At 44.6% G+C, this 11,365-nt stretch overlaps 1 pseudogene; it reads left to right on the forward strand.

Moving 5' to 3' along the window:
- The first annotated feature begins 731 nt into the window (after positions 1 to 731).
- On the forward strand, positions 732 to 1,607 carry LOC131742454 (large ribosomal subunit protein eL6 pseudogene; annotated as a pseudogene).
- Positions 1,608 to 11,365: the final 9,758 nt, after the last annotated feature.

Below are 11,365 nucleotides of genomic sequence, written 5' to 3' on the forward strand. Positions count from 1 at the left end.
GACTTATATATGCTACCAAATGTAAAATAGATAGCTAGTGGTAAGCAGCCGCATAGCACAGGGAGATCAGCTCGGTGCTTTGTAACCACCTAGAGGGGTGGGATAGGGAGGATAGGAGGGAGACGCAAGAGGGAGGAGATATGGGGATATATGTATATGTATAGCTGATTCACTTTGTTATAAAGCAGAAACTAACACACCACTGTAAAGCAATTATACTCCAATAAAGATATTAAAAAAAAAAAAATGCACCGGCCTGAAGTTGTAACTTGTCATCTCGACTCCCATAAGGTTCAGAGTTTATGCCCTGGGAAGATTTCCAACCATGGCATCCTTTTCCCCTTCCTCTCACCAGCTTCTCCATCCTCTCATCACCCTCCCTCAACCCTCACTTTCAGCTTGACCCCTCTGCCCCTGGCACTTCACCTTCTGTGTCCCAGTCTTAACATTCACTCAGCGACAAAGGTGGGCTTATCTGGAGGTCTCTGAGGAAACCAGACACAGCATTTCTGGTGGAGAAAGGAAAAGCCAAGAAAAGACACAGTAGAATTCCAACTCACAGAAGACCAGGTGCCCTCCCTTAAAGGTTCACAGATCTGGGCAGAGGAACGTCCAGCTAACATCCCACTCAAGCAGAATACACATTCTTTTCAATTGCACATGGAACATTCTCCAAGATAGATCACATACTAGGCCACATAATAAGTCTCAATAATTTAAGAGCCTTTTTCCCATCTTGCAAGATGGAGGGTGAAAAGGCTGAGAAGCCAGATACTAAGGAGAAAAAACCTGAAGCCAAGAAGGCTGATGCTGGTGGCAAGGTTAAAAAGGTGAAGCAGGTTAAGAAGGGGAAGCCCCACTGCAGCCGAAACCCTATCCTGGTCAGAGGAATTGGCAGATATTCCCAATTGGCTATGTATTCCAGAAAGGCCTTGTACAAGAGGAAGTATTCAGCAGCCAAATCCAAGGTTGAAAAGAAAAAGAAGGTGAAGGTTCTTACTACTGTCACAAAACCAGTTGGTGGTGACAAGAATGGTGGTGCCCAGGTGGTTAAACTTCACAAAATGCCTAGGTATTATCCTACCAAAGATGTGCCTCAAAAGCTGTTGAGTCATGGCAAAAAAACCTTCAGTAAGCATGTGAGAAAACTGTGAGCTAGCATCACTCCTGGGACCATTCTGATTATCCTCATTGGGCGCCACAGAGGCAAGAGGGTCACTTTCCTGAAGCAGCTGAGCAGTGGCTGCTACTTGTGACTGGGCCTCTGTCCCTCAATCGAGTTCCTCTGCAGAGAACATACCAGAAATTTGTCATTGCCACTTCCACCAAAATTGATATCAGTGGTGTGAAAATCCCAGAACATCTCACTGATGCTTACTTCAAGAAGAAGAAACTGTGTAAGCCCAGGAACCAGGAAGGTGAGATCTTCAACAGAGAGAGAGAGAGAGAGAGAGAAATATGAGATTACAGAGCAGCAGAAGGTTGATCAGAAAGCTGTGGACTCACAAATTCTGTAAAGAATCAAAGCTGTTCCGCAACTCCAGGGCTACCTCTGCTCTGTGTTTGCTCTTACAAACAGAATTTATCCTCACAAAGTAGTGTTCTAAACTTCTTACAAAGAACCTAATTAAATAATTTGGTCCCCCCAAAATAATAATTTAAGAGGATTGAAATCATATCAAGTATCTTTCCTGACCACAGTGGTATGAGGCTAGAAATTAACAAGAAACAAACTGCAAAATACACAAACATGTGGAGGCTAAACAATATGATACTAAACAACTAATGAGTCACTGGAAAAATCAAAGAGGAAATTTAAAAGTACCTGGACACTGGGACTTCCCTGGTGCACAGTGATTAAGAATCTGCCTGCCAATGCAAGGGACATGGGTTCGATGTCTGGTCAGTGAAGGTCCCACATGCCGCAGAGCAACTAAGCCCATGCACCACAACTACTGGGCCTGCGCCCTAGAGCCCACGAGCCACAACTACTGAGCCCGTGCTCCCCAACAAGAGAAGCCACTGCAATGAGAAGCCCATGCACTGCAATGAAGAGTAGACCCGGGCTTCCTGGTGGCGCAGTGGTTGGGAATCTGCCTGCTGATGTGGGGGACAGGGGTTCGTGCCCCGGTACGGGGGCATTCTGCGTGCCGTGGAGCAGCTGGGCCCATGAGCCATGGCCGCTGAGCCTGCGCGTCCGGAGCCTGTGCTTCGCAATGGGAGAGGCCACAACAGTGAGAGGCCCGCGTACCGAAAAAAAAAAAAAAAAAAAAAAAAACACAGAGGTTCCAGATGGAAAGCCAAAAGCCCATCAAGAATGGTGAGAGCTGAGTGGGGAAGAGATGGCAGTAACCAGCCACATCGACCCTGGGATGCCATGCAAGCAAGCTTGAACTTGATCCTAAATCCAATGGAAAGGCAAGGAAGTTTTCAACCAGGAAATTGTCATCACTGGGTTTTCATTTAGGTAGATTACTCTGCTGCTTAGAGGATAGATTCAAGAAGATTAAGAGAAACCATTTAGGATGTAGTTGCATAAAAAGAACTTTCCAGAAATGTTTAGGAATACAAGCCTAAGGGAGGAATAGATGAGCAAGAGATGGACATTATCAACATGATCCTCAGGTTTAAGAATCCTCAAGTTTGGGTGGTGAGAAAAAGGAGAAAGGTAGGATGGTAACTTAAGGGAGGTTCTAACAGGTTCTAATAAAGAGAGACAGAAAGAGACTTGGGCATGTTGGCAGCAAAGCCAGAGCCAGGAAAGATGGGGTAGAAAAGAGTAATGGGGGAAGGCCTGGCAAGAGCTGGAAGGGAAGGGGCAGAAGAGCCGTGGAGGAGCCATCTCTCCATCTGCATAGAAAAGGTGGAGGCAGGTGCTATGGACCATGCAGTCCTAGTATCAGCTCTCATGACCCACCTTTATCAGTTTCTGGAATCTTTCTAAAATGAAAATGTGCTTCTTGCAACCAGTAGATAAATAAGTCCTGGAGATGTAATACATGATATAGAGATTGTAGACAACAAAACTGTATTAGAAACATCAAACTTGGGACTTCCCAGGTGGTCCTGTGGGTAAGACTCCACCCTCCCAATGCAGGGGGCTTAGGTTTGATTCCTGGTAGGGGAGCCCACATGCCATGCTGTGTGGCCAAAGAAAAAAAAAGAGAGATAAATATCAAAATTGCTAAGAGACTGGATCATAATTACTCCCACCACCACAAAAAAAGAAATAATATATAACATAATAGAGGTGTTAGCTAATCACATTACAATATATAAATGTATCAAATCAACACATTGTATACCTTAATCTTACAAAATATCACATGCCATGCCAATTATGTTTTTTCAAAAATTAATTTATTTATTTTTGGCTGCGTTGGGTCTTTGTTGCTGCACACGGGCTTTCTCTAGCTGCAGAGAGAGGGGGCTACTATTCGTTGCGGTGCACAAGCTTCTCATTGCAGTGGCTTCTCTTGTGGAGCAAGGGCTCTAGGTGCATGGGCTTCAGTAGTTGTGGCACGCGGGCTCAGTAGTTGTGGCTCTCAGGCTCTAGAGCACAAGCTCAGTAGTTGCAGCACATGGGCATAGTTGCTCCACGGCATGTCACATCCTCCCGGGCCAGGGCTCGAACCCGTGTCCCCTGCATTGGCAGGCAGATTCTTAACCACTGTGCCACCAGGGAAGCCCCTTTTTGGGGGGGCTTTGCTGCGGGGCTTGCGGGATCTTAGTTCCCCGACCAGGGATCGAACCTGGGCCCACAGACAGCAGTGAAAGCACCAAGTCTTAAGCACTGGACTTCCGGGGAATTCCCTATGCATCAATTTTTTTTTTTAAAAAGAACAAATCCACTGATTGCTCTAAATGGCTCATAAGCATCCAATCAACAGATTTCCTGCCCTATTTTATGCCGGTGTTATTCTCAGTGCAGGGGATAATGCAGTGAACTGAACAGATTAAGTCCTGCCTTCACGGAGCTTATATTCTCATGGGAGAGAAGACAGCTCTCAGATTTGTGACCTTAGAGCACCACATGAGGGAGTGATGTGCACCCTGAAGACATACAACTCAAGGCAAGGAGGTCAAGAGTGACTGAGGGCACTATCTATATGAGTGGTCGGGGAGAGAAAATCTCTTGTTAGATGACATATTTCCGAGACCAGAAGGACAGAATTTAGTGAGTGGTGGGTATGAAGTTTCAGGATTAGAGATCCTGTAAAACAACACCTTTTAAGAAGATGAATAAACAAAAGTGGCGTGGGGTTCCCTGGTGGCGCGGGCTTCCCTGGTGGCGCAGTGGTTGAGAGTCCACCTGCCGATGCAGGGGACACGGGTTCGTGCCCCGGTCCGGGAAGATCCCACACGACGCAGAGCGGCTGGGCCCGTGAGCCATGGCCGCTGAGCCTGCATGTCCGGAGCCTGTGCTCAGCAATGGGAGAGGCCACAACAGTGAGAGGCCCGCGTACCACAAAAAAAAAAAAAAAAAAAAAAAAAAAAGTGGCCTGATCAGTTATCAGTTATACAAACAGTGGCATTTCCCAATAAAAAATTTGGGCTGCAAATCAACTCTCTATTAATCCCAAATGTGACCTTAAACACTATTTAATATTTATTTCTGATCCCCAAAACAGGGTTAAATTTTGGAGAACTGAAGGATAAAATTATTATAATAATCCAATTTCTGTTAAGTTTGCATGGAAACCACTAAGAGAAAATGACTCTTACAAAAGCCTGAGACAAATAGCTAAGATGTCTAAAATATTTTAAAATCTCCTTGTAGTTTAATTACTCATCAAACACATGCTATACACCTACAAGTGCTAAGCACTGGGCTGGGCACCAAGGGTCCAGATTTTGAGCTACAGCCCTGTCATCTGAGATTCCACTGCCAAAAGGGATGGCAGACTGGAAACTAATTACTTACATCGCATGGCTACAACAGAACATGGCCAAGGTGCTTTGGGAATATAACATCCAGAGAAAGGAGAAACCAAGAGGCTTCTCAGTGAAACTCCCTTTACTTTTCCTTATTGCCCTACCACAACTTATTCTTTTTATGTGCCCCAGCAGCTAGCAAAATACCTGGCACACAAGAGGTACTCAACAAATATTTGCTGAACTGAACCAAACCAGGTGACACCTTGACAAAATTCCTACCCAGGTTCTTCCTCCACCACATCCAGGGTTCTATTCTCATCTTGCCCCAGGCCTCCTCCCACGCTACATTCCTTCCTTCCTTCCTTCCTTCCTTCCTTCCTTCCTTCCTTCCTTCCTTCCTTCCTTCCTTCCTTCCTTCCTTCCTTCCTTCCTCCCTCCCTCCCTTCCTTCCATAAACATGTAGGGACTTCCCTAGCGGTCCAGTGGTTAAGACTCCGCACTTCCACTGCAGGGGGCGCAGGTTTGATCCCTGGTTGGGGAACTAAGATCCCGCATGACGTGCTGTGCAGCCAAAAGAAAAAAGAAAAAAGAAAAAAAAAATGTGGCAATCAATAAACACATATGCAAAAGCTTTAAGTGCCAGGACCTGTTCTGAGAGCCAGGGATATAGCAGGGAACAAAACAAACAAAAATCCCTGAGTCGGTAGGGTTTTCGTCCCAAGATAGGAGACATGACTAAAATCTATAGCATGGTAGAAGGTGCTTAGAGTTTAAAAAATTAAACAGGGTGCAGTCAGAGAAGCAAGGCCACTAGGGGATACTCCCAGTGGTGTGCAGGAGCTGGTTAGTACTGGCCTGAGAGATCTAATTGTTAGCATCTCCCTGTCACCTCTCCATTTAGTGACATCACATCAGTAGTTTAAAATTGCCAAGGTAGGAATATTCTACCAGGGAAATTGGCAAATGCTATGAATCGGGCTTTTTTTTTTTTCTTTTTTTTCTGGAAAGCTAGTGGTTCAACATTTCCCAGCATCACACACACACACACACACACACACACACACACACACACACACACAAGGATTTATTATGGAGATCTTGACTTTGTGCAGTGTGGGGGCTTATTGAACAGTCTGTATGGGGCTATTGCTTCTGTGTCTGCTGCTGGTGCCTGAAGTCAGCAGGGGAGGTAGCCAGGAAGGGGAGATGGATGTGAAGTAATAGAAGGAAGACGGAACCTGTGCAGCTGAACTAGAAACCAAGAGGATGGACTGGAACTCTCATTGCTCTCTCATCATCTCTAAGCCTCCAACTTCAGTGATGTGGAGGGTGGGCTAGGGAGGTCTTACAGGAGAAGCTGGTGCCCTTCATCATGGAGCTAAACACATCCCTGATCTCAGAGTCTCAGAAACTAAAGGAGGATCCGGCTAGAACTATAGGAGTTGTGGGTCCAGCCACTGCTCCATGCCAACCAGGAGAGCCAGCCAGGAGAGGTGGCAGGTAATCGACACCATATGTGACTACACCAGCAGCACCTTGTACACCTTATCAGTCCTCTGAGTGTTAAAACAATATGGCTGTACCTTCACTTCCATCTCCCAAATCTCACACAAAATGTTTCTTTGGCCCATATGACCTGGGAACTCTGTAGGGAAGACAACCTGAGAAACAGAGTTCCAGCTCAGCTAAGTTGACAATACAAATCCACCATGATTAGGAAAGGGAATAAGGAGTATTGGTAGCAATTTTCAATAGGATTTTCAGAGAAGTGAGACAGGAGGGAAGGGGGCAGGGCACAACCTTTAAAAGAATGACATAGCCCTTGAGGATACGACAAATCCTAGTTAGAACAGATTAGGCCCAAGATGGCAGAATATTCGACTTCCAATGGACCTTGAACCTCATTATATGCTCATTGTAACACATTACCGTATGCTAAACAACACACTCACAGGTGCCATGACAGCTCCGAGGCCAACCATAAGAGGCCAGAAAGTGGGCCTGGGATTCCTGGAAATCCACACCTCTTCCCCAAAACAGTTGGAATAATACTCCCACTTATTAGCCTATGAAATTACCCAGCCCATAAAAACTAACCACCCCATAATTCAGGGCCACTCTCACCTTCTGAGATGGACCACATTCTGTCTATGGAATGTGTCTCTCTCAATAAACCTGCTTTCACTTTAATATGGCTCACTCTTGAATTCTTTCCTGTGCAAAGCCAAGGACCGTCATTGGCGGCCCGTCCCAGGAACTCACCTGAGACCTGGGACATAACCATCCTCTTGCACCATATTTTCCTGCAACATCTTTACAAAGGAAAAGGAGGAAGGTGGTCTTCTCTCCCTCCCCACTTTTCCTTTGATTATAAAAATGTAGCCCACTTAACTCTTGGGGCAGAGCCCTCTTGCCTGCCCACTTGGATCCTTCACAAGCATCCTATATTAATAAATCTACTTCTTACCTATCACTTTGCCTCTCGCTGAATTCCTTCTGTGCCGAGATATAAAGAACCTGAGCTTCATTAAGTCCTGAGATGAGTTGTTTGGTTTCCGTTGGAAGATTGTGGGTTCCAGTCCCATCTCAGGTGCAGTTTCACAAGGACTTACTAAGAAAGTGATATTTGAATAATAATCTGAAGGAAGTGTGGCAGTAAAACTTTGGGGATTTTTATGAGGAGAAAGTTCCAGGCAGAGGGGACAGCAAATGAAAGACCCCAAGTTGCAGGCATATCTGACATGTTAAAAGAACTACAGGGATGACAGTGTGGCTAGAGTGTGTATGTGAGGGAGAGAGTATCTATAGGGAAGTCAAATGGGTAATGGCCAGATGTCTGCGTGTGTGTGTGGTGGTAGGGAGAGGGCTTCTAGGACTTTGCCAAAAACTTGGCTTCTACTCTGTGTGTGATAAGCATCCACTGGATGATTCTGAGCAAGAGAATAACAAGATCAAAAAAGTCTTAGGGAAATCATTCTGGCTGCTATCTTGGGAATAGACTGAAAAGTCAGCAAATGCAGATTGTAAGGTTATTGCAAAATTCCACAGGGAAGCTGATGACAGCTTAGATCAGGAAAGTAGCAATGGGGATGGTACCAAGAGGTTGGATTCCTAGACATCTTTTGAAGGTAGGATCAACAGAATTTGCACTGGATATGGGATATGGGAGAAACGGAATAATCAAGGATGAGTCCAGATTTGGGGGCTGAGCAACTAGCACAATAGAGTTGCTATTAGCTAAAAGTGGAAAAACTGGGCTTCCCTGGTGGCGCAGTGGTTGAGAATCTGCCTGCCGATGCAGGAGACACGGGTTCGTGCCCTGGTCCGGGAAGATCCCACATGCCGCGGAGCAACTAAGCCCGTGAGCCATGGCCGCTGGGCCTGTGCGTCCGGAGCCTGTGCTCCGCAACGGGAGAGGCCACAACAGTGAGAGGCCCGCATACCGAAAAAAAAAAAAAAAAAAAAAAGTGGAAAAACTGAAGGACAACCAAGCTTGGATGGGGATGGGGAGAGCAGGAGTTCAGTTTGGACAAATTAAGCTTGAGTTTTCCTTTAGACATCAAATTGAAGATGACAGATCTACGAATAGGAAGTTTAGAGGGCAGGTATAGGTTAAAGGCAGAAATTTGGGGTTAACAGCAAAGAGTATTTAACACCATGAGATTGGATGAGACCACTAAGGTGTAAAATAGAAAAGAGAAAGCCTGCAAGGACTGGACACTGAGGCCCTACCCACTAAAAGTTCAGGGACACAAGGAAGAATAAGAAAAGAAACTAAGAGGGAGAGACCAGAGAGGGCCAGAGAAGAACCAAGAGAGCATGGCAGCCTCCAAAGCAAGCGACAAAAAGATGGAGCGGGTGATCAATTGAGTCAGACGCTGCAGGTAAGTCAAACAGGAAGAGAACTGAGGGTTCATCATTGGATTTAGCAAAATGTTATCTTTGGCCACCTTGTTACATACTGTTTTGGGAGACTTGAAGCAATAATAGCCATTCTGGAGTAAGTCAAGTAAGAATGTAATAGAGAAGTTAGTGACAATGAATACAGACAACTCTTTTGAGATGTAAGAAGTACAACAAAAATGGGACTTGAGCTAGAGGCAGAATGGGGTCAAGAGAGTTTAGGTTTTGGTTTTATTTGTAATAGTGTAGTGTAATAGTGCATTCGCAACCCTTTAAGCATGAGCCAGTAGAGAGGGAAACTTTTATGATGGACAGAGAGAGAGGACAATTTCTGGAACGACGTCATTTAGTAGGTGAGTGAGGATGAGATCTGGTACACAAATGGTGAACTTCATCCACAGCAGACCAAGAATGTGAGGTGAGTAGACTGAGTACCCGAAGCAGGTGGGTAGATGGAGGTGAGGAAGAGGTTGTAGAAATTCTCTTATTATTATTGCTAATCTCTCATTTCTATATAAATGGGATAAAAATATCAATTGAATAATTTGTTGGGAGAATTAAATAAGTTAATGCATAACACATAGGAGGTGTGTAATAAATGTTAAATATTAAATACTATCACAGGTTAGTCTGGGTGATCTAATCTGCTCTCGTGATATTCAAACTATGACCTCCCATCCTTGATTCACATTGAAAATCCTGCTTCTACTGGACATCTCTCAAAATCAACAGATCTAGAACTCAACTCACTTTGTCCCTCTCAGGGCAACTCCATCTCCTGCAAGCTCATCACAGCGAATTGTTCCTCCTTCTCCCAGGGCACATCAACCAGGATACCAGTTTTCTGGATCTCCTGCTTTCCCTCATACTCACGCCTGAGCCATTTGGTAAGCAGATAGGGTAGGGAGATCCCTGGAGAAAGAGAAGCAGGCATGGCTTTCTTGACATAAGAGAAGCCATTTTGGCCTATGCCATTTTGTGATCTCAGCCCAGCCACAATGCTTACCCTTGAACAGGTCCTTGAAATGACCTTAGGCAACAAAAGAACAAACTGTTATCAGGCAAGAGAAATAACAATAGCAAATAGAATAAAGCAGTTGTAAAGACTCCCAGTTCTGTTTCAGTGGTAAAGATTAGGCTGAAGGACTTTCTTGAGCTGTTTTGCTGAACTGAAACCCCCTTTGGGCCCTCAACCATCACATCAACTGGAACCTAAGGTTAACTGACCCTCCTGACTTCAGTCAACTAAAGCTTGGACTCTGTTGATCTTGGCCCCAATACAAATACAAAAATGTATTTTGTCATCCAATTGTAATTGTGTGATAAATCTATTGACTGTAATGTTTGAACATTTATATATGCATAGTAGCTACGGATTGTATTTTATAGTATTTGGATGATTTTTTTAAAAAACAAAGTAAAACACCATCTAAATCTCTCATTATAACCAAACCAATATTCACTGCATAATCTTTCAAAAGGTCAGCCTCCACCAGTCATTACCCTCCTCAAAGACCTTGCGTGCCCCTGGGTACGTAAGAACAGACCCTTGAAGCCTGGCTCCCAGCAGTCGTCCCCACGCTCTGCCCCATCGGAGTTTGTCTTATCTCCCACCACACCCTCCATGAACTTCTGCTCTGTCCACCCTGCTCTCCTCACCTTCTCCTAAACACATCTTGCTGAGTGTGTTCCTGGCACTTTGTGCCTCCTATTATGATCTAGGTATGATGCACCTTTCAAAGTCCAAGTCAATGTTAGTCTCCTCTTCCTTGATGTCAGTAAAGTGATCTCTCACTCCTGTGAGATTCGACGGAATTTATTTTGTCATACATCATTGGAGATGTTTTTTTTGGGACATATCATCTTATCCCTCTAAGTTATAAGTTCCTTGAAGTCAGGGTGATACAGTACCCTTTGCCCTATATCCATAGTTTGTAGCCTAGTGTGAGTCTGATTTTGCTACATGTGATTTCCATTTGTTAGATACATAAAAGCTATGTCTGAAGTGGTGTACACATGGTTCACTATAAATAACATTTCCATTACTTCAGTAATCGCCTACATTCACATGGTTCAGTGAATAGTTTTTGGACTTCCTTTCTGGCAGTTTGGAGTATAATCTATTTTTATTAAATACCTACTCTGTGTAAGGAACTGGAAATATGAGAGTTCAAACAGCATGTTTGCCCTCATAAACTTTGCCTTCTATCAATCACCTTCACGATACTCTTATTTTTCCTAAAGAATCACAATTGTATTAGAGGAACTGGTGTTTAAATCATTAGAAGGACATGTGGACATGATGACAGTTTGGATCAAAACTAAGGGGTGAACGCTGAGTTTCACAGATCCCTAGATGCAGCAGGTTTACTCTGAGAAAAGGAAGCCAAGTAGGCATTCTCTTCCCCCCTTGTTGCCTTCTGCCCGTCTACACTGCATCCCTCTAGGACCCGCTGCACCGTGTGGAATGGTGCATGACCCTCTACACTATGACTGTTTACACTGTGTTGAATCTAGCAGCTCTACTGCTAAGTCTGCCCCTTCCTTTACGTGGACATTTTATCTCTGTTTCCCTTCAGTTCAG

This window comes from Kogia breviceps, chromosome 15 (assembly GCF_026419965.1).
Source record: "Kogia breviceps isolate mKogBre1 chromosome 15, mKogBre1 haplotype 1, whole genome shotgun sequence".
Classification (NCBI taxonomy): Eukaryota; Metazoa; Chordata; class Mammalia; order Artiodactyla; family Physeteridae; genus Kogia; species Kogia breviceps.